Below are 23992 nucleotides of genomic sequence, written 5' to 3' on the forward strand. Positions count from 1 at the left end.
CAGATGACCTTAAGCGTATGCTGTTTTCTCAAAACAAAAGCGTCGTTTCTAGCCCAAAACAGCGCTCAAAAAGCTCACCGCCGAGCTATACCGAGACCTATCAGTGCTGATTTCCAATCCGGACTAGATGATTCACTCTTTCTGAGACGGCGGGCCGACATTGTATGGTTATGTCGTGTCGGCCGGCGGACGAATCGGGCACGCTTTCCGAGCGGTCACCGATCGAGACTCGATAGTGGCGCCGGGAGACGGAGCGCAGCCTGTTTGTCCCCACCGGCCCTCTGCCTCTGACGAGAGACCCATACTGAGCAGCGTGCGGAGCTGACCTTGGCGGTCCGCACAGCGGGCACGCACACGCACACACGTTCAGCGTACCTACAGGGTGTCCCATAAGTTCGTTCTCACCTAAATTTTACGTTTTTAGGCTTTCTTGCTTAAAGGCACGCTGAAATTGGTTCGTTACTGGGCTTACGTGGTTGCCATGGCTGGTAGAAATATGCTCCACAGTAACTAATTTCTGTAGACAAAATAGTTTTTGCTAGAGAGCCCGTTTCCTACACAGACGGCTAACGCCGCAACATAGAGGTCTCCAATACGGGTACGTCTCGGTATTTAGTCAGCACGTGACCATTCGCGACGATTGAGGGTGATTGAGGCCTACCAGTCTGTAGACAATGTCCATCGCTAACTGGACGCACAGTCAGCAAGTGACACCGATGATTTGTCGGGAGTCAATCATTGCAAGTTTATCCTCTTTTTTGTCAGCTCTCAGGAGTGAGCCATGTGGCCAAAACTGTGGCGCCAAAGTGGCCATCAAAAAGGTCAAAGGGTTAGAAAGTTGGTAAACAGACTTTTCAGGATGGATTACCAGCTGTCTAAGAGTGTTCTTTCGGGGTACATAACTCAAGGTGACTTAAGCTTTGCTTACCGGAGGGCTCAAAACAGTCAAAAACGTCTTAAAATGGCCAAACATGAGTTTCGTTATGCCTGAGGCTAAAAAAACTAGAGGGCTGAGGACATCAACCAGGTCATCTGGACTAATTAGTCCACGTTCGAGATGAAACACCCGTCCAAACCCGAAAACAACCCCATAAGGGCGAAGGAGGAGGCCTCCGGTTCGTCCCATTATGTTCCTATGCGAAAGGCCAAGGTCACGGTATTGTGGGGTTATAGGCGTCCAGACGCTGACCAGGTTGCGAATGGTGTCCCAGAAACAGCTTTGGGAAGCATAATGCTTTTCCAAGAACATCTAGGAGGAGTTTCAACCCTCAAGCTTAACTCGAACCGCGAGTATGAACACATTTATAGAGGAGAAAATGGCATCCGAGAGGTCGTAGGCCCATCTTCAGGCAAGACAGTGCATCAGTACACAGGTCAAGCAAAGCTTAAAAGCGGTGCAAGGAGACTGTGACAGGCGTTTGTGGCAAGACCACATGCCAGGCACCTCATCGGATCAAAATTTCATAAAAATTTGTTGGTTATGCTGAAAATTAGGCTCGTCGAAGCGTAGCGCTGTTCCAGCCTCGAGGAGCTCACGACGCATGTCAAGTCAGTCTGGATTAACTTTAAGCCTGCTATGCAGCCAAACATGCCGGTTGGCATGCCGCAGCATGTGTTCATGTGTTTGCCTATTAAATGGGGAGCACATTGAGGGGTCACAAATATATCAAGACGCAATGTACTCTGTTTCACATGCAAATATAATGTGAGAACGAACTTATGAGACACCCTGTATAGCACGCATACGCGCCTACAAGTATACACTTAGCATAGTACACACACATAACTGCAAACGCAGATGTAAAATTTACTAAATCACCCAAAGCAAATGCAAAGTCTGCAAAGTTAAAATCGGGAATAAGAGGCGCAAAAATATTTTTATTTATTTAGTGGAAGGCTCCTTGATACCACACAAGACATGGTGGAACAATTTTCAACGACAAAAAACTGACGGCGGTCTCGTCGGCAGGGCAGGGGCAGGGGTGAGGTGGGGGCGGGGGCGGGGCGGGACCGGCTGTGTCACCAAAACACGACCTCGCCGCCGCGGTCGAACACAACATCGCAGCGTGTCGGACGATATCCTTCCACCCACTAGCGAACACAGACCGGCGAACAACAGGCAACGCGTGCTGTCAGCTGGATGTCAGCCGCGAGGTTTCGTCTGAGGGTCGACACGAAACGCACAGTACCTACCCTACAAGTGAAATCAAGTGGTGCTATGTCGCACAAATGAGCACCCGTGGCAGTACCATTTAACGAATTGACCGACTGCTGCAATTTCGTAGAAAGTTATTTTGGAGCATGGACATTGAACAGGGCCACGTGCCTCCTCCAAGAAGTTTATTGCTGGCACCTGACTGTTTTCGCATTAGATTCCCTGCAGAGGCTTCACATCAACTTCACATGTTGACATCTGACTCCCCTGACAGTTCGTACCATTCGTCTCTTAACACGACGCTGCAGAAACCAATCTCTGCGGTGTTATATCGTGGGTCTGCGTGTTCGTCACGCTTATTGCAAGAACCGGCTGCACACGTTCCATAATTAGTTACCGCCTCCGCTATTAACCGGTGGACCGACCTTATGACCTAAATGTTCGTGGTGCTTCTACAATGCTGCGAATGCAACTTAAAATTGTCACAACGACGCTGAAATTTCATATTTTAGCATCCCCAATCAAAGACCACCCCGTGGGTTTGCCATCTCGCGTCCCTCGCGGGCTCATTAATGTAATTAGCCGGCCCCGGGAGCCGCCAGAAGCGGGCACGTGAGAGCCTCACAAACGTCATGTAGCTTATGAAACACGTGACAGATCGTACTGCCTGAGGCGGGGCGGCGCGTGGGGAGGCCGGGCGGAGGTTTGGCACCGCCATCGGGTGGAATATGAGATGTTCGAGACCTTGAGACAGGCATGGACCGAAAGGGCTGAAACTACAGGATGCATTGCTTATGGAGCAGAGAAGTCGAATTAATTAGGGAAATGTAATTGAGAACTGGAGTGGACACGGCTGGTCTGGAGGCCATTCGGAAAAAAGCTAAGGAAGTTTAACGGTGGTACAGCTTAAAAAAACTGAAGAAGATGATCGTTGCATTTATATTCAGCTTGAATATCTGTATTCAATGGCTGGTGTGCGCAACATAATTGCAGCTGCCGGACATTGGTCACGTGACCACATTTTCCGTTTGACCTTGAGTTGGCACCAGATTTTGTCGACAGATGTGGCGCAGCTTATTTTACTGCAATATTTTAGATACTAAATATTTAGACGTGTGGTAGCAAATGATACTGTGCAAATAATATTGAATCATCGGTGACATAGTTACCATTGAAACTCGAATAGCATCAATAAAATAAATTTAACTATTATTACTCTTCCATTGAGTTTATTGTGTTTGCAGGTATAGGTAGAAACTGAAGAGCTGAGACTGCAGCTTACAGATGTTCTAATTTCTATAACTCTTAATGCATAAATCAAGGCTACTGAGGGCTGCAAATTTGTTTCACTTATCTCTAATAACTTATACCCTACCTTCATCAACCATTATCTGTAAGAATTTTGCATCAATCATCCCCAGACTTATTAATTTTTTTACATGCCTACGCCCCGGCCGCGAGAGTGGGCGGGTACGACTCCCTCGCCCTAATTGAGCTAGCCTCGCGGGAAAAACAAGCATGTGTGCCGTTACGGGACCGGGGACGCAGCGATTGATGCACGGTTTAAAAGTCTCAGGTCAACTGGTGGCCTCTGAGGGTCAGGTCAAGTGCCCCGAGGGCCAAAATACGATTTCGGGTTTTTAGAAATAACTTTGCCAAAAACGGCGCAGAGTCGCGATTTTAGTACCATCATGTTTGTCATGCTCCGGTGCGTCAAATGGTACACTTTTGTTTGGGTGGGGTCAACATAAGGTGTTCACATCGGGTCAAAGTCAGGTCAGAGGCACTCAGGTCACGAAGTTGGTCGGAGGAGGTTATATCGTATATCATTCGATTCGATAGGCTTCCCGAGTCCATTGGCGACTTTTCCGACTTACCAGTTCAAATTTATCAGGAGTTATTGACGAAAAAACTTGTGACCTATGACGTCACGCTAGGTTAAAGATGCAAAAGTGAAGCATTGGGCATTGCAAGAAGTGCATGACATTGCGATTCCATGTGATTGAGCTAGGTTTAGATCATTCTCGGCGTCAAAATTACAGTTTCCATATTTTCCCCATTGACTTGTAATGGTGACGTCACGCGATCGGCCTGACCTCATGTGACCTCTAGGAGAAATCCGAGATATACAAGTTTTGAGACTTCTAGAGGATACTAGGTCCTGTAAGTATCATCTCGCTGTGACAGCTCCTCTGGCACCGAGGGCATTGCGAAGTTTCGGTATTTTGGGACTATTGCAGAGGTTCACGTGTGACGTCATAAGTCAGTAATCTGACCTGAGACGGAAATGCAATTGGTTTCCAAAGATGCGTATGGAAGCAAAGATAAGGTGTGCCAAATAGCAGCCCTCGAGCTGTAAGGTGTTTTGAGCTATCGCCAAAAGTCGTAAGTGGAGCGCTACTGACTCCTCCGGTCGGCCGCCGGGGGTTAGGAGGCGTGCAGCGTATCGGAAAACCACCTGGTACTTAGCGAATTTTGCCGATAAAAATACGTTTCTTATGCCGACTTATAGCCAAAAGACGACTGAATCTCAAACCAGTCGTATCCTTGCACTAAATGGCTTGGTTTAGACACGATAGGTCTGAAAAGAAAAGGCCCCATGTATTCTCTATGGGCGCCGCGAGGCCGTTGGCACCAGAGTTTCGGGAAGTGCCCTCGCCACAACCGCACGTGCAGATTTGGTCACGTGACAAAGCGCATTTGCCGCCACTGTATTTATATACACTGTGCATAATTGAGGATCGAATTAGTCTTTACCCTTTCATGTAAAATGAATTAGAATCATTATTAGAGGTGGCAAAACTGGAAAATTTTGGGACCCGGACCCGGACCCGGTCTGACTGGCACATTTCCGGAACCGGTCAGACCCGGTCTAAGTCAGCGTTGGAACCAGATGGACCCGTTCCCGAAATTCATTATGAAAATTAAATTGTGTACAGTTGTAGGTATAGCAAGAAGAAAATAGTTTCTTTCCAATTGGGCATACTTGTGTTGCAAAGTAAAAAACTCGTGCCATGGTCATTTCACTTCGCTTCACAGTTTGTATTCTAGAACCAGATTCAGGTCATATTTAAGAATATAAGAAGTAAGTAGACCAATGAATTTCATGCTAACCTAAGCCACTTTTACTACAGCTGCTAAAAAATGATGTGAACTGGGGATCCATGGAGTAGTGCCTTCACCAGAGTCAGAACCTAACATCAACATGGAACAAGATAACCATACTGAATACTGAATACTGATACATACCTTTTCTAACATTCTTGGTAAAAGATATTCGTTTTTAGAATTAAATTCATTATTCCTTACAAAAAATATGAACTATCTGAGGTTCCAAACGAGAAAACATTCAAAATCAAAATAGAAACATCAAAACTTTGTGAGGTCCGCCAGAAATGTCGACACGATAGCAATGCAAGGACAAAACAGGCGTTAAATCACTGCAAAATTTTGTTGAGGTTAAAGTACTGCAAAATCGTAATGGCAATAAACTTTTAAACTGCAAGGTTGCGATAATGACTTAAGTGCCAATTTATTAACGTAGAAAACAAACTTCATTTTGTTGTTAGTACCTAGATATAGAATAAATACCAAGGATTCTGAGACTTACCTGATTTCTTCCCGAACGTGTTCCAGAATTGTAACCTCTATGCAGCAGATTAGCGTGCGTAAGGCATACCATACATATATGGCGCTCAAATGCGCCATTTTCACATCAACACGGAATCATTGGCCTTGGAGAAGGGCATTTGTATTGACTCAGTTTTTGCCCTGCCGTATGATGGCGCTAGTAGAGCGCTATATAATATAATAATACGCTCCGCTAGCGCCACCATGCGGCGCCAGTTGGCTAGAAATCTGGTCAATACTACGGTTTCTGGAGAATGCCTTGGATTCATTTTTAGCTTTATGGATTTATGCAAGGGCATGTTGGTTTTATGAGTTGTCTTCTGGCCGTGATAGAAATAATTTCAAAGCTGTTTGAGTTATGAAATGCATTTGAATAGCAAACATGAATTCTGATTTCCGGTGGGCATAGTGACTTTGGTATGTCAATGTCTTTGAAAAGGCAGGTGAGAATGCCACGATCAGCCTTGCTTCAATTGGATTTGTGTCCATTTATAAATGGATTTCAGTCATACCTACTTACCTACATATGTTATTGGTACCGTAAAGTGGGGCTATTTGAGACAGTGGAGCTATTTGAGACGGTATTTAAAATCGCTATAAAATGAAGATCGTTTGATTTTTGTGTGATATTTTTGCTCAGGGAGGTATGGAATCGAGTAGTAAATCGCCTGAGCAAAAAATCAAGCATAAATTTTAAGTGGTTTTTATTTTATAGCAATTTTAAATACTGTCTCAAATAGCCCCACTGTCTCAAATAGCCCCACCTTACGGTATTTGATTTCTACAGCTCAAAATATTGCTAGGTCTTGTACAGCAAACTGAATGGAAGTGATCCGTACAAACATTTGGTGAAATGTTTTCTGGATTGCTAGCACTTAGAACTTGTTTATTCTGTTGTAGGTGACAAGATAAGAAATTGAAGCAAGACTGACCAGTATGCTATAGAATAGGTAGCCCAATCTGCAGGAATATTTAAATTCAAAAGTGGAATTGGGACTTATGAACTGGAAACTGCATCAACTATGACTATGTTTGTTAAAGCATAAAAGATATTAATATTTACCATAAAGCACAGGGAAATGGTAGGACCCGGTTGGACCCGGCCAAATATTTTGGGGGACCCGGTCTGGACCCATCCGGGTCCAGACCGGTTCCATAGACCGGGTCCCCGGGTCCACATTTTGCCACCTCTAATCATTATGTACAATTTACGTACCACAAATTTGGCAGAGTAAGCAATTTAAAGACGCATACATGTACTCAGAGGCATGCCTACACGGATAGCTTGATGTACCAATTTGTTTTTAAATCGCTATGTTATTGGCAATCCGCAGCGCTATGCACGCCCATTTGACAGATTGAGCTCTGCAGAGCTGTGCAGCTGTTCCGCTATTTCCAGGCACTCGGTGCACCGTACACATTCCGCACAGCATCTGTCGTGAGTTATCACGTTTGTTTACTCGAGCTTCGCGCCTTGGTCACCACAGCGCCGCCCCTGCAGCCCCAGTGAGACAAACTCCGGTCCGTTTCGTCACACTAAGGTGACAGACCCAGCACCGTGAGAATGCCCCCGAGCCCCGCCACCCGCCCCGTCATCTCGTTTAATGAAGCCGTGGGCCGGTCGGTCAGACTCCAGTCACCTTCGTAGGGCGGCCACATAACACGTTCAGACCACCCCACCAATGAGCCATAGACCGAAGTGATGGACCAATACTGCATATTGCACTGGTGCGACCCCCTTCGGTTACGGCTCACCCAATCACAATCACTCCTGACAGAGCGGCGCAGGAGAGCTCGTTACTTCAGTGGACAACGGCTGGTAATAAATAAAACCACGCTTGGACTGCTGAGAGTCAGCTTTGTACGAATAGGCAAGGTGGTAACAGGTAAAACCTGCTCTGTATAACCAATGCTCGATGACATATATATGAGTTCTGAGTTTACACTTTATCGATAACCAAATGTTGAATACAGTAGAGATAGAGAACGATTTTTGTAACAGGTGTTCCTAGCCTAGGCCATAAGAAGACACCGGTGATTTTAATCAACCTTTTTAGTGCGCACCAGCCCTGTTTTATAGTCAGGGAGTAGAATCTATTTTACTAGACGGAGTCGTTATGGCTATGCGTGTTTCACGTGGGTTTAACACCCGTGTTTTACGAACGGTGTTAGCTATCCTCATCGATTTTACTGAGATTTGTTAACATTTGCCAAAATAATTTAGGAAAGCATCTCTGGTTAAAACCATTGTATAAGCGAATACCTATAGTAGACATGTAGGTAGTGAAAGGAATTGACTATTAGACATCATTATTTAGGACGGCGCAGGATATCATTTGATAAATTTGAGGGACATTCATATTTGTCCAATATTTCAAGAAAGTTACGAAGGACTGTCGAATAATTTGTGAGTAAGTATTGCAGTGGGACAAATGTGTAACGAAATACAGTATTTTTAACACAGACTATTTACTTGCGATAAACAACTGAATTACTGGTGCATAAACGCCAACCTGAGAAGCCAATTAGTACGTATATAAGATATACTGATTAGTCCGAGACGTCCGAAACACTAATTAAACAAGACACTCCGGCCTGTGCCGTAACATTCCGTATTATCTGACCGAAGGAGGGCAAGAACATGGTTGGGTCACCGGTCGGCGGCCACCAAGAGCACCACCTCAAAGGCGGCGGTGAGGCAACAAAACGCCACGATCGCACCAGCTGACGACCAATCACCGTCCGAGCGAAATGAATGACCCCTCCAAACGTACCCAGAATGATATAAGCCCGGTTAAATCCCACATTAAATGTAGACCAGAGATCAAAGCCGATGATTTCAGGGAATTGTGAGCGATCCGAATTGCAACAGACGGAGAATGACAGATAACTCTCCCAGTATGGACCTCATCACATCTGTATTCGTTTGACCACGCTCGCACCGGTGGGTATGCGAGGCGAGCATTTCACTCCAGTGCCGACTGAAGGCTATCGTGGACTCCGCATGCTAATACACGAGATGGATCGGAGGCGCTCGCTGGCGGCTGCTCTGCAGGGATCGTGGCGAAATGAGCACCGACCCAGATCGGCCGGCTCGGCCGTCCCTGGGTGGGCCGGGTGACCTCTAACATCTGCCGGCCGCGTGGGGAGGCGGGGGAGGGGGCTGACCTGACCGGCGGGAGGTCACCGGTCGGCGTGTTCCGCCGTGCGCCGTCCCTCCCGGCCGGGTGACAGCCTGAGTAATGAGGCGCGTCTCCACAGCGGTGTCTCACCAGTCTGTGAGCAGCGGCAGAGCGGACGGAGCTGGCGGGCTGACTCCATATATGACCGGTCCGACTTCGAACAACACACATACACTCCACCCCTGACCTGTGGCCATCAATAGGTGAACACGACCCCTCGCAGCCACAGAACGATGGAACGACAGATAGTCGGGAACGGAGGCGACCGAGCGAAAAGGAGGAACCGCGGGGAGCCGAGGGCCGGCGAACAAATGTGGAACTTATGGATCATAAGTAAGATAGAACAACACAGCGGAAACAGACGAGGAGCGACAGATGACAGATTTACGGAGCGACCCTGAGGAAAAATAGATACGGTGATGCGCTATCCATATGAAAGGGCACTCGAAACCTTCATAACAAGCTTTAAAGCGGCAAAAACGTCATTGCCCAACCGATATTTGGGTCGCGAAGGAGGTTCAGCCATGCTAGAGGATCACCGAATGGCTAAATTAGGTATGATCTACCCCCCTTTTTCTGACAGTTGCCTCACTGAAATGGCACTGTGGCGATGCGCCGTCCATGTTTATACAGCTGAGACCCAGTGATCCTGCCCCGAGTGCAAAAAGACGGCGGTTCTTTTTGCGGGGGTCAGGGTCGTGATCCATTCAACATCCTTTGTATCCAATGAAAGGCCAATTTGAACAGCCACTTTGGCCAACCAGTCATCAATCTTAGATATGCATGGCTTGGCGTTACCCATACATACAGCTAAAATAACCACACCCCTTACAACACATAATTTGGATTTTATTGGGAGTATCATTGGGACCATTCAAATTATATCGCATCCATTACAAACATTCATTCATACACACGCCCGCACACAAGCACCTAAACCGCACGCAGCATACGCACAGCTAATTTTCACAAACAAAGCCAAAATAAGTCAGTTTACTCGGCAAACTGCCATGACTCTCACGGTGTCACGTTATACCGAGTAGGCAAATTGATCTCTGACTCAGGACTAAACTATCCACGCAGGTTTGTTTGTCCCTACAATCCAGTACAAACAATGTACGCGTCGTGAGAACAGCCACCTCAAACCACCCACTTCCCTGCGCGCCGAGACACCTCGACCCCCGGCGCGCGGCGCGCGCGTTCCCAAATTCAGCGCGTTACTGCATAACACACCAGCGCGTCTCCGAGGTGATGAGCTGAAGCCTCATCAGTCGGCACCCATCACTGCGAGCGGTGTTCGTCGCGGTGAGACCGCGGCCAGGGCAGCTGTCCGCCCACCCGTCTGTGTGTCGGCGCCGACTGTCTGCTCGTGAGCGGCGTGTTTGTGAGAGGTGTCGGTGGCGCGTGCCCCACCAGAGGCGGCCCGCCCGCTGTCTGCCGCCTGTTTAGCGCTCATTTTCGGCAGGCCGGCCGACACTGGCGGCCGAGGCGGCGCATCTCATCTGCATCGCATTGACGCGGTGTGAGATACACACCCGCCGCCGCCGACACGGCGCCCACGGGACAGCAGCGCCCCTTCACAGCGGCTGTGTCCTGCACCGCCCCGCTCAGCTCTCGTCGCCTCCAAACGGACGTGACACTTGCGACTGGAGAGAAGTCAGTTCGGCAGGCGACCAGCTGACCAACCCATAAGGACGGACTGTGGACGTTGGCCGGTGGACGGTGGACGGTGGACTGTGGACGTTGGCCGATGGACGGTAAACGGTGGACGGCGGACGAAGGAGTGGTTAATGAATGAACGGAGGGAGGGATAAACAGACGGACGTATAGGCCGACCGACAAACAAATAGCAGGCGGCCGGGGTTGACGAACAAACGAACGAACTAGGGGACGGGCCGACGGACCGACGGACTGACAAACAGACAAGCAGACAGATGGCCGAACGCTATCATCGTCACGACAGGGATCATTAGATAGCCAGAAGCCCCGTAAAAGGCATCTGTCCACCCCCGGCCGGCGGACGGATCAGCTCATCGGTAGTGGTCGGCGGGCCGAGTTCATTTGTCTCCCCGTGTTGTCGCGCTGGCCAGTCACCCGTTACGTCTCAGAGAACAGATGGTGAAGCCGTTTAAGGAGAGATCCGATAACCCATTAGCGGGCCAGAACGTGACTGGCGCTGGTGCATGAGACGTAAGATATTGGTATACCAACTGGAGTCTAAGCCGAGGCTAGGCTGGGCTTTAGCCCAGCCCTCAGCTTTGCCAGTAAGTACAAAGCTGTATGTAAATGCTTTTTAACAACAAGCTGTATGTATTTGCTTTTTAAAAACAGCACGGTATGTAAATGCTATTTAAATTCAATTAATGTTATGATAATGATTTGGGGGTTAAGTGCGCCTAGGTTCTTAGGCTTAGGTTCCATTGATAATAATAAATACTGAGCGAACGATTGTATCAGAGGCGATTGCGCATAAAATAAATGTTGCATGAGCAACCTTATTCAATGTAAGAAGCTTGTATCCTTTTGAAGCTCAGTCGACAGCAGCTTGCACCCATGCCCACACAGAAGCCAACGAGCATTATACCATGGCGAACCGTATAACAAGAACGCTGGGTGGGACTGCACGTAAACAAAGCAGCGTGACGTAGCCGCCGTGACGGCGTAACACCACCGTGACGCGTTACATCAGCGGCGGAGAAGCCTCCGCCCGCCCCTGCCCAGCTCCGCTCAGGAGGCCGCCTCGGGCTGTAGGGAGGATGTAGGTCAGGCCACCCCTCGGCCGGTCCAGGCGCGGCCAGACAAAACAGCCGGCACTAAAGGCGAAACAGTCATCGTGTGCAGGGGATGGCACGGGCCCTGAACGGCGGACTGAACAGACGGAGCGGGAAGACTGAGCTGGGGCGGCGCCCGGAGCTGGAACGGCACCGGACATTGCTGAGCTGCGGGGGGTGGTTATGGGGTGCAACAACCGCGATAACAGTAGTGGGGAGAGGATGAGGTGCAGGAAACTAACGTTCAATTTGCAAAAATGGAGATTGCATACCTAAGTAACACATGGAAGAAGAAAACCCAAATGCACAATTGAGTCACTAGCATAGAAACATAGCAAAAACATGAACAAAAGGTAGCGAAATAGAAGGGAAGGGTAGATACGCAAGAGAATGGAGTGAGACAAAAAGAAAGGAGTGGAAGCGCGACGTGCCGAGACGAGCGATGAAGAAAAGCACCTCTTTGCAACCACCATCGCCCCAAGCGCAGGTGAAAGTGAATGCAAATCATCCACTGACTAGAAGACATATCCATCCACGGAAAGGGAAAATAAAGACCGGTATTGCACCCTGAAGCCGAGAATAACCCTCGAGTCATGACCTGGGTCCCAGTTTTAAACATGACCTTTGACTCGAGCTCACGTGACCCGCGTGAGGTCGTCGTTAATTAGTAACAACCGTCTGCGCTGGGTATCAATTAGCTCCATCCCGCGATCGGTCCGCCATTAGCAGTCACGGCCGAGCGGCGGTGTAACTCCGGGGGCACTCCGGAGTTTGTGAATGTAACTCCGGCGGCACTCCCCCCCCCCCCCCCCCGTTACGCCACCAGTGACCGACGAGCTGTCATAAAAACAGCCGCAGTCGGCGACAGTACTAACGTTTATGGACTTAACCAGCCGAATGGGTAGACGATGATCTCATTGGGTCTCGGGAACTCCGCGGTCAGATGTCTCGTAAATACCTCTCAACAACATTTCGGATGCCGCACATTTCGTCGATGAGATGTCATTGGTTACTGCGGAGATATAAACGATTATGATTAGCAACAATACAAATTTTTGCTGCAGCCAGAACAATGTCGCTAAAACAATAACGTACCAGTCGTATCCTTCTCGACAAGGAAAGCAGCACAGCACAGTCCTGAAGCTGCTCAAGCTCCTCAGGATCATCAAACCTTTCCAATTCAGGATCTATGCCAATGACCAAGATGACGCCAGCATCATCAGGCATTCCGCGCTGCTCTCGGGCCGGCACACCTTTGGCTCGCTGTGGGCTGACAGCTCCATCTGAAGTCGATTGTGTCCGACACAATGGGCCGCGCAGGCTCTACTTGTGACCCCGTCAGGACGGCAGCGGCAGCTCCGGACCGCGGGCCGCTCCCAGAGGACCGGCGGCCGCGCCGGGCGGCCTCTCTCCTCCCGATATGGGCCGGCTGTCACAGGCGAGAGCGGAGGGAGGAGGAGGGAGAGGGCCAGAGGTGCGGCTAGACAGAGCGCCGCCAGCCGCCCGCAGAGCCCTCCGCCCACCGCGAGCTAGTCTCCTGGGGAGACGTCAGAGGACGCGCTCAGAGAGTTCACTCTTCGGCGCTCAGCGGAGCGTGCACTGGGGGAGACTCGGCGACTGGCGACGGGCTGAACCGCGGCACCGGTCCACCACAAACGGCACTAGTCTGTCACACCAACACCAGTTCACCAGAGAGAACCTTCACTGCAGTTCATCGCTCCATAACTTCTGACGACACCAGAACGCCATTGGAGATGGCATCTCTCTGAACGGTACTCATGCCAAGCGGAGCAGCCGGGCGCCTTCAGATGCTTCTAACATGCACCGCGACACTGTACGATACACCGCGACATCTCGCGATATATCGTGACACGATGCCACCCGGCGTGGTGCCTAGTGGTGCGTCGTATCAGTGCACTCTCTCGTAGCACCATACATGCGACTTAGTCACCGTGACACAGGTCGACTGGCGTGTGTCCATATGTCGGTGCCGCACTCAAAGGAGCACGTCCCAGGCAAAACCAGCATTTGAACATCACCGGCGACCGACCAATGATTCCACCGTGTTTGGCATATGCACATGAAGAAATCACGATACCAGGGGATAGTTATATTATACTGGGAAGCAGCAAAGATACCTATAGCCGGCCAAAAAAGGTAGAATGCAAGTTCCTACCCGACTTAAAGTGAGCGCAATCGCGAAGAATCAAGAATATTCGGTATCATTAATTCTCACATTTACATTCTAACTTAGAAATATTTTATGTAATGAAATTAGCTGTTAGTCATTTGAAGCTATACATTCACGGTGCATACTGCATGCCTTACCAGATGTAATACCACCAACCTCAAACCGCTCGTGTGAAGCGCACATTCCGCAGACTCCGACCTGCGCAAACAATGGCCTGTAACTCGGCGATACCCACGGCCGTCGCGGCAGAGCGCGCTGTTTTGGCATTCGCCGTCTGACGGGCGGGCCGTGAGCCGTAAATCTCTCTGCGGATGACCGCGACGGACGGGTTTACGGAGCTCCGGCTGCAGCTGCCCTCTCCGGTCGGCTCCTCTTTCCAGGAGATGCCGCCGCTGCCGGGAGCTTCCATCCGGTGTCCTCGGGAGCGGCTGGAGTGCCTCGATCGGCGATGTCTCATCGGAGACGATCGCTGGGTGTCTGAGTGCAGTGTGATGATCGATGGCACGATGAGTGACATTCGGTGTGCGGATGGTGTTCGGCTAAACACCCTGACCGCTGCCGCCGTCACCAGCCGTGCTATCTGTCACCAACTCATCGTCCTGTTCTCGGAGCTCCACTCGCGGCTGGAGACGCGGCTCTGAGTCACCAAGCCGCGTCGCCGCCGCAATCGCCGCAGGACAGCGCTTCACCGCGCAGTCATGACACATTCACCGCTCGGCCGCCGGCGTCCTCCCACAAAGCAGACACCTCTCAGTCATCGGGTCTAGTGTCGGTCGGTGTCGCCGCTGAAATCATATCACCTCTGCTGTTTGTGAAGGACCGCAGGGACTAGCCTTCGCGCCTCTCTGGGTGGTGATAGGCGTCGTGGGTGCTCTCAGGGCTCAGGGCGCCGGCGGCGGATCCGCGCACCTCTCTGGGTGCTGGTGACCTCCAATGCTCTCAGAAGCTCTCAGGATGCCACCGGTGAACCTTCGCACCTCTATGGGCGCTGCTGTTTGCCTCAATGCTCTCAGAAGTTCTCAGGAGTCCCCTGGTAGACCTTCGCACCTCTATGGGCGGTGCTGTTTGCCTCAATGCTCTCAGCTCAGGGCGCCGGCGGCGGACCTCAGCACCTCTGTGTGGTTGGAATGGCTCTTAGGGCGCCGGTGGCGAACCTTCGCACCTCTCTGTGCGGTGCTGTCGGCCTCCGAAGCTGTCGGCGCGGCGGAGGCGGCCGAACCGACGAGCGGGGGCGGTGCACAGTGATGTATGAGCGTCACTCGAGACGTGATGGATCCGCCAGCTCGGACGCCGAGGACGCCCAGCGACGGAGCACGCCCCTGAGCCCAGCTGAGCTGAGCTGAGCTGCGTCTGGCCTCAGACTGAGCCGACCAGAGCTGGGCTAGAGAAGTAGCTCAACTCTGTCGGTAAGCTTATGCAGAGCGGGGAGCGCAGAGAGTATATTTTCATTCGCCACGTGTGGTCGACAGTAAAACAAACATACCCGACTCATGACAACAGTGCTCTCATCACGTCTCGGAGTCGGATAGACCTCACAGTCACCTCGACGCAGGAAGGTAAACAAGGCAGACTTCTCCGGGAACGCACGGTGCGTAGCAGTGTGATGGTTCCGGGGGTTTAAAACGGCGTCGTCTTGCGCAACACTGAACCTCACCGCACAAATGAAGGTTAGTGAATGGCTACACTCGTTCAATAATTTCCGTAAATATCCTGCATGGCTCGAATGTTAAGTTGTTTGGGTCATACTCGAAGGTATTTATGCAAAGTACATTAGCTCTTGCCTCAGCTCACCTCACAGTCTCGGCTCAGCTCAACTCTTGTCTCACAAAGCGACCCCACTTCATCGCTTATTTCGCTCTATTCGGTCTCAACAGGGGATATCCGCCGGCGGCGGCACTTCACGCAGCTCTTAGCAGACTAGCAGTTACTGCATATCCGGGCCACTGGCTCTGCTTCTCCGCTCGCCTCTACACTTGATCTTTCGCTTTGTCTCTAGTCTCAGACTCACGGCCTATCAGTTCAACTTCACCGTCTATCAGCTCAGTGTTTATCTGCAGACCAGACTCAGACCATCTTTAGACCCGGCCCCTCGGCTCAGCCTCTCAGCTCGGCTTCTCGACTCTGTCGGTCTCCGTGTGGTCATTACGTCATCGGTAATGGCTAGGGGCATGGAGACCAGTGGGCGGGGGCTCTCCGCCCTATAATCAGCCGCGACGGCCACACAGCTTATGGCTCGGCCGCTCGCACCGCGCCAAACAAAGCTTTCTCACACTTTGAACGTGACACAGTGATGGAGAACGCTGCCAGGTCAGGTCAAGGCAGAGCTTCTCTTAGTTATAAATAGTACAAAGCTGAGAAGATTATCAGGTTCGAATGGTAGGAGCTCCGAGTAAGATCTAACCAAGAACATCGAAAAGTCTGCTTAGGCCAGCCTCAAGCGATGAAGGACAAGTGCCCTCTATCGCAGTTGCCATGTGGGTTCGGTTTCATCTACCTGAGTTATCCACAACCGATCAGCCCTAATCAACACACCTGCCCTCCACTTTTGGTCTATCGTCTTTTTATTTGGCCGTCTCATTTGTTACGTAAAGAACCGTGCGGCCGCATTTTCAGGTCACGTACGAACCTTCGGATCTAGGGGCCACCGGATCACACCAAATGGAGTCCCGCCGGCAGCCCGCGGCATCTCCCCCGTCAGACGGACGCTTAGAAAGTTAAATGAATCGTCCGGATACAAGCGACAAGCCACTGATAGCTACCTCGGGTCAGATGGGAGGCCCAATAATTCTCTGTCGGTTCGACGGTGGTCTGAATGGCTAGCGGACGGCGGTCTAATGTGGTTCGGCATCGTGCACCGGGTGTCCGATAAGACGAGAGCGGCGCCGTTCGAGACTCTCTCTCTCTCTCTCTCTCTCTCTCTCTCTCTCTCTCTCTCTCCTCTGTCTCTCTCTGTCTCTCTCTCCCTCTCTCTCCCTCTCTCTCTCTCTCTCCCTCTCTCTCTCTCTCTCTCTCTCCCACAGCCAACCACATTCGTCGACCGACTATCTCCAGTCGTGACAGTTATGAATTGGATTGCCGAGTGTGCAGAATGGCTAGTGAGCGCGCCCACGGGGACTGACCGACGGTGATTAGCGCAGAGTCACGGGGTGTGCGCCTCTGTCTGTATACAGTCGTATACGCTGATCGGTTCATCGAACGTCCGGTCCGTGAAGGTGTTACGGTCCATGGGGTGTGACTGTATGTACACAGACGGTTAGCCGAGAATCGTATGACCAGGCTGTAGTAGTTTAACGGCAGGGGGTAAGGGTCCCAGATAAGGAATGGCTAGCTAGTTTGGGAGTGATAAACCTATTTTGCTTATGTTTTCATCAATGGTTATAGAAAGCGAGTTGTTTCATCGATCCTCGACAGATTCCCAGTTCCTGACAGCCGGAAAAATGGTCTCAGCTTTGGCAGTTGTCACCGAGCCCAATTCAGCAAGTTGGCACTAATTTTTGCAGACATATTCGTTCAGAGACGGCAAGCTCGCCAGCTCGTCACTGACCCTGGTTCAGATGCGCACTGGACTCGGTTCAGAAAGTCGTCACTGGACTCAGTTCGTCGGCCCACCACTGAACCCAGCTCACCCAGCCCTTTCCCCGTCCGCGAGTCCATCGGAGCCGTCAGCGGCCGCGCCCCCGTCACCGTATACACTGACGAACCCGGGCCGTATTCCCGTCACCGTATAGGCGGACCCGGGCCGTATTCCCGTCACATACACTGACGGACCCGGGCCGTATTGCCGTCACCGTATACACTGACGGACCCGGGCCGAATCACCAGGTGGTGACGGCTGGACACCGGCGCGGTGCTAACCGGCCACTGCCGAGGTGGGGATGGAGTCTGCGACCGACTCAGCTGCGGTATACACAAGGCGGCGGGCAAGGGAGAAATTCATAGATAATTATTAGTCGTTTTGCTCATTTGTATCAATAATTATCCAATTATTATCTATTTAAGAATTATGTTACTCGTGTCATAATAACACAATTTGATTTGATTAGCGAGCGTTTGAAAAGTTAAACTCGTTCAACCAATGTTACCGCACCAATTTGGTGTAAAAAAACAGTCATAATAGATAAAGATTTAAAATCATTTATCAAATTTAATTTCTGAAAAAACGTACCAAAAATAAACTAGCAAAAACAAAAGAAGGGCGAAAGAAGGTAATTTTTTTCTGGTCATATTTGTCCGTAGGGTTTTTAACGTCTTATTTTTTATTCCATCAACGAGCCAGACTCCCAATCCAAAATGCAACTCTATAAGTTACCTCCATATAGTAACCTAATTATGCAAGTCAAGATTATGTAAGATTACCGCGCCATATACCGCGAACAAAATGCAAACACATCAACAATCCTAGCGAATGCACGGGACCCAGAGTCACCGCTGCCGTGCCCAGTCGAGCGGGACAGAGGAATGTCGAACTCAGCGGGGTGAATCAGCGCCAGAGGTGGCCAATGCTGATCGAGGTGACCGGTCAGTTATGGACGGCCTCGCAGACGTGAGTGGAGCACATTAGCGTCGCCACGGGGGGCAAGCGGGGCAGCTTGCCCCCCCAACCTCGGACCGGGCACCCCCTGAGATCGATACAGATCCGATGAGATTTTGGAGTCGGGAAAAAATGGGGGTACCTTTCTGAGAATGCCTGTGAGGTCAGACTCGTTCAAGCCAGAGTCGGACTCGCAGTCGCCAACATCGTCAAGACGCCGACTCCAGACTCGGAAATGTCAATACTGTGATTCATTTCATGTTCCTAGTTGGTTCTTTATTACATTTTATAGCTGATTTTCATAAGTTTTGAAGTGCTGATACAAAATTTGCGTTCAAAGCGTGACACTAAATCTTCGGGCCTTTTTCAACTCTCGTCAAATGTCTGCGACAGACTCAAGTACCGTTCAAGTGCCACAGGGCTCATGACTGCTTGCATTTCACACAGGCTCCGAAGGAGCTCCACTGAGCTCTAAGAAGCCTTCAGAGGGCCCAAACCGGCCTCTGAGAGTCCCACTAGTGTTCATATTCTCTGAGAGCCCATACAGGGATCTTTGAGGACCTTACACATGCGTAGACCTCTGAAGGGCCACACGGATCTTTGAGGATAGGTACTTTCAAAAATTTCTGAGAACCTTAGGCCTCTGATAGCTCAGCCGAGCTTTTGAGGCGAGAGATTTTGCTGAGCCCAAGCCGGCAGTTTAGGGGTCACGACTCAGGTGTGCCTCTGAGGGTCCCAGCACATGTTTCTTATGTCCCTATGTTGGGTCCTTAGGGATTCGACACAGACCTCCAGGGTTCACACTGCTATTTGAGGGCTCCCTGCTCACCCTGGGCCTGGTCTCTTAGCGCCCGCCGCCCAAACTGGCTTCTGAGGGTCCCACATTGGGCTCGGAAAGCCCTAAAGCACCACATACACGTAACTATTTGGGGTGACCAACGCCGATCTTCAGGATCCTAAGCAGGCTTCTGAGAGCCCACACTGACCCTGAGTGGCCTAAAATGGCCTGGAAGTCCCAAGCCTATCGCTAAAGGATCCCTTGCCGCTGTGCGGTGCGAAATTTTGGTTCCGTTAAACATCTTTTCTTCGCGTTTGCAGCGCTTCCTTGCACACGAAAAACGAGAAACATTTTGTTCACACTCTCGTGTGAACAAAACACCTCCTCTCACTGGAGCAAAGATGAATTACTTCCGATTCACACTTCCGACATTCACTCTCCGCCGAAAGCCCAACTTAGCTTCAATCGGCGGCTGGGATAAGCCCTATGCATTTCACGTATAACCTCTGCATGCATGCGTGAATGAAGGTTTCAGCAAGGTGATTCGATTAAACTGAGCGTTTTTAACCTCTTTTCCTGGGTGATGATCATGAGCGACGAGCGTCTGCACAGGGGCTCTCTAGAGTGCGTCGGTAAGCGCAGCCATTGTGATTCTACCGATCGTGTTTTTTTTTTGTTCAAAAATTTAAAAATTTGAATTTTCTGTAAAAAATGGCAAGTCATAGCTACAAGGAAAACCTTGTCACCATCGTATTCCTCGCACCATTGCGCGTTTAATGATGCGTAAAATGAATGAGTAACGACTGGAGGAAGGCAAGATTTAACACAAAAGTTGATTTTGCCCCCCCAACCGAAAATCTCTGGCGACGCCTATGGTGGAGCATCATAACAAAACAGTGACCAACACCGCCGAACGTTATCACCGGCCGGTTTATATGATGATGGTTCCGATGAGACATATTCCCGGCCAAGACTATTCACAGATTTAGATACTCGTAATCTAGTGATAACGACCCATTGCGGTCATAACCCAGTGCTCCCAGGCTCAAAACATTTGTGGATTATAAGTAGTGGACCATTATGGGATGAATTTCCCTCGCAAGTCACGAGGATTTTTGGGCACATCACAAGCCAGTTGACCGTCCCCGACAAAACCTGGCACTAGTCAGCGTCGACACGACAGCAAATGGTTTCAGCAACTCTGCGCGATGACAACTCCCGTCCAGTGCCGCCGTCGGTCTTCATCGAGTCGGTGGATAAATAAACGTGATCGTGCCGAGCGACAGACGACAAACCCACAGCGGACCTAACACCAGGGTGCCACAGACGGCCAGCGACAACTGTTGCTCCGACTGCACACGATCACATCAAAACAGCCGACCGGACCCGTCATAACAGCCGCCCGACCCGACCCGATGTAGCCAGCCCGGCCGCGGGGGCGGCGGAACTGACCTGCGGTCGCTGTCAGATCATGGCCCGCGGGCCCGTCCAGTCACTCCGCTCCCCGGGGCGCTGATCGGTCCGAGACTGCTCACTCACTCTCTGAGACGTGCGGCGCAGCGCTCAAGCGGCGACCGACTGGCCGACCGGCGGCGGCGGCGGTGGGCCGGCCGGCGCGCCGCCACCGCCCGAGGCCCTGACCTCTGGGTACCGGCCGACCCCGCCCCGGCGCGCCGTATAAGGTGATCGGGCGGCGGGTGCCGGCTGACGTCACACAGCGCCGCCGGACCAGCGGCCAACAGCCGGCGCGGCGCGGCGCGCACCTCTGCCGGCGACGGCCGCCTCCCCCTCTCACCTCGCCGACCATCCCCCGCCCCCCTCTCACCGGTACCGAGACCATTCCCCGCCCCCCTCTCACCGGACCGTGACCATCCCCACCCCCTCTCACCGGTACCGAGACCCTCCCCACCCCCTCTCACGGAGCCGAACCATCTCCACTCCCTTTTGCCGGTACTGAACCACCCCCTCTCATCCTCCCTCCATCCCCTTCTCCTCTCGCAAAGCCAACTATTCCCAGCCCCTCTTGCAACCCGACCACTCCGCCCCTTTCACCCTCCCTTTGCTCCTGCCTACCCTCACCCTACCTCCATCCCCACCCCTTTTCACCCACACAAACCATCCCCGCCCAACTCACCCTCTCACTCTTTCCTCTTCTGTGTGGTTTCCATCACCGAAACATCATTACCGAAGGCTTACTTGGCATGGCCAAATTAGACCTTTCTGTAGTACTGAAAAGGCGTTTATATATGGGCATAAATCGGAAAGTGCAAAACTAAATTATGTAATATAAAATGTAAAACTGCTTTCAAGAGCTTTCGTTTAAGACAAGGGCATTGGAGATAAACGCATTTCTGCTAGCTATTTTGCAACGAACAATGCTGGAAATAAACAAGTTACCACATTATCTTCTCGTACTTTCGGCAAGCTAAACGACTCTCAGTGTTTAGGTGAAGCATTGGGGTATGGAGGGTTTAAAATGAAGAACGATTGAGGCGGACCGTTTCTAATTAGACGTGACAGCTGTTATTTTCTTCCACAACGTTCATTTTTATACATCTATAACAATTCAAATAAATACACGACGCATCATGTGCTCCATAGTCCATATAAATACCGATAATAGACATACAACGTAGGACATTGCATCATATCCCATCACATCAAAGCATCGTCGTCAGTTCATCACTGGTGTGACGACTCGACCAGCTAATAGAGCGCTGGTTTGCCGTTTGGGTGACGACACATCAGCCTCCCCCCCCCCCCCCCCCGCGACCGACACAAACCTGGTCCCGATAGCTCTGGCGTCACCGCCAGCTCAGCTGGTTTCAGTGACTTCTGTCCATGAGTCAGCAGTGGACACACCACTGACCGTCGCCAGTGCGCCACGCTCGTCTCTCCGCCCCTCCTCGCCCGAACGAAGCTCAGGAGGAGCGCACGACAGGAAAATATTTATGAGCGCCGATGAGCGGTGTCGCGCCGGGAGATACGCGCTGGCTGATACATGTGCCGGCGGCGCGGCGCGGCCGACGCGGTGTCCGAGACTGCAGGTGACCGATCTGATAGCCGCGCGGAGTCTCGATAATGCGTCGACCGGGGCTGGCGCCGCACCACGACGGACAGAGCAGTGTCCAAGTCCTCCACTGGACCATGTATGGACCGTAAAGACCGGGTCAGAGCCGCTGCCGTGGTCAAATTTGGCAGCGTGGTTGTACAGGACTGAATCGCGCGTGGAAAGAGCGAGGAAAACATGGTTATCAAAGTCCGTCTTCGGACTTGCGAAATGGTTACTGACTTTGCGGCGCCTGTGGTGATTGGATTGGATGCAATGCACCCCGGGCAAGATATCGCTGGTGGACAATGGCTACGTCCGCAGCTATACTCGGAGCTGTCAGCTGTGGGCCAAACAGGATACGAAATCGGCAAATAATGAATGAGAGGAGCCGGTATGCAGGTATAAAAGGTCATGCGAGATTATTTATCAACTTTTGGAGAATAGTTTTGGAAATACATACCGCATTGCATACGCCTGTCGGAGGAAACAAGGCGGAATGATTAACTTATACCTCACTTCAAGAGAAATTCGCATCCTTTCGAGTCTGGAATCACCACGATCATACGATGACAGTTTTAATGGTCCATTTATGACCTACACTCCCTGATTTATTCATATCTGACAATTGCTGGAACGACAAACCTCCCAAACATGCAGACGGGAATACGAAATACAAGTTACTTGCAGTTGAGATGTATGTATATCGATGATACGAACTCAACCACCGATTGCCTTTTACGTAACCAAACGGGAAGGCGCGTTAGCCTTTGCCGTCGTCATGCGAAAAGCGCCGATGGACGGGAGATATCGCGGCGCAGTCTACCATCATAGGCGCCTGAAGGTAGGCAACCCGCAATGCCCGCCTTGAGGGAGCGGTTCTCGTTGTGATTCAAGCAAGCGTAACAACGTTCTATATACAATCTAATCATGTAATGTTTTATTAAATTCATTGTATGACTGCCTATTTTAAAAAGCTGAATGATTGCCATAAAAACATCTTATATCTACAGAAAAAGTATTATCGATTAATCACGCATCGCGCTTGAACGTTTAAAACCCACCTTATGACTGACACGAAAGTGGTTCGTTCCATTAAAGCAGAAATTGTGATTTCCTTTGAGCGAGTGCACATAACAGTTAAAATGATACTTGTGGAAGACAAAGTTAATATCCCTCTTGTGGAATACTTGTGAAAGTTGCCTACCAATTGTCGAATTATAACCCGAAACATGGCAGCTCCATAAAGCACACAGCCAGTAGCCATAGGGAAAGTTGCCACGGAAGAAATATTTTTGACTTCCTCCACAGGTGCTATAATGGGGCTATCGATACCTTCAATCAAATACGATACCATCAAACATTCCTAAAACGTTCACGACAGACGCCAACACCTACGTCCACCAATAACATCACCAAACCGACTAAAAACACATGACTATCCACCTTCTTGTATGCGTCGCGGCGATGGACGGAAAGACCAGCAAGTAACAACCACCACAGCCTGCCGGGATGGAAGCGAGCGATCCTCGCGTTCGATAGCCAACAGAGACATGCTTACATTGGTAACCGTGCCGATGGAACCACCAGACCAGCGCAAAAAGGTCGACTCTGGACGGTCGAGCGCCAAACTGGGAGCAACGTCCGTGTCAGGAGGGCTGGTGATATATGTTTCGGACAGGCGTTCCAGTCAAAGAACTGAACT

The 23992-nt window shown here is 50.7% G+C and overlaps 1 protein-coding gene across 1 annotated transcript in view; it reads right to left on the minus strand.

The window, feature by feature from the left end:
* LOC122382722 (serine/arginine repetitive matrix protein 2-like) overlaps nucleotides 1–20850 on the minus strand; it is a 120710-nt gene extending 99860 nt beyond the window's left edge. Inside the window, exon 1 of the mRNA XM_043368415.1 lies at nucleotides 20691–20850. The gene's annotated coding sequence lies outside the window, so the exon portion shown is untranslated. The remainder of the gene's footprint in view (nucleotides 1–20690) is intronic.
* Between the last annotated feature and the right edge of the window lie 3142 nt (nucleotides 20851–23992).

Source organism: Amphibalanus amphitrite, unplaced genomic scaffold (assembly GCF_019059575.1).
Source record: "Amphibalanus amphitrite isolate SeventyFive unplaced genomic scaffold, NRLGWU_Aamphi_draft 000012F_arrow, whole genome shotgun sequence".
Classification (NCBI taxonomy): domain Eukaryota; kingdom Metazoa; phylum Arthropoda; class Thecostraca; order Balanomorpha; family Balanidae; genus Amphibalanus; species Amphibalanus amphitrite.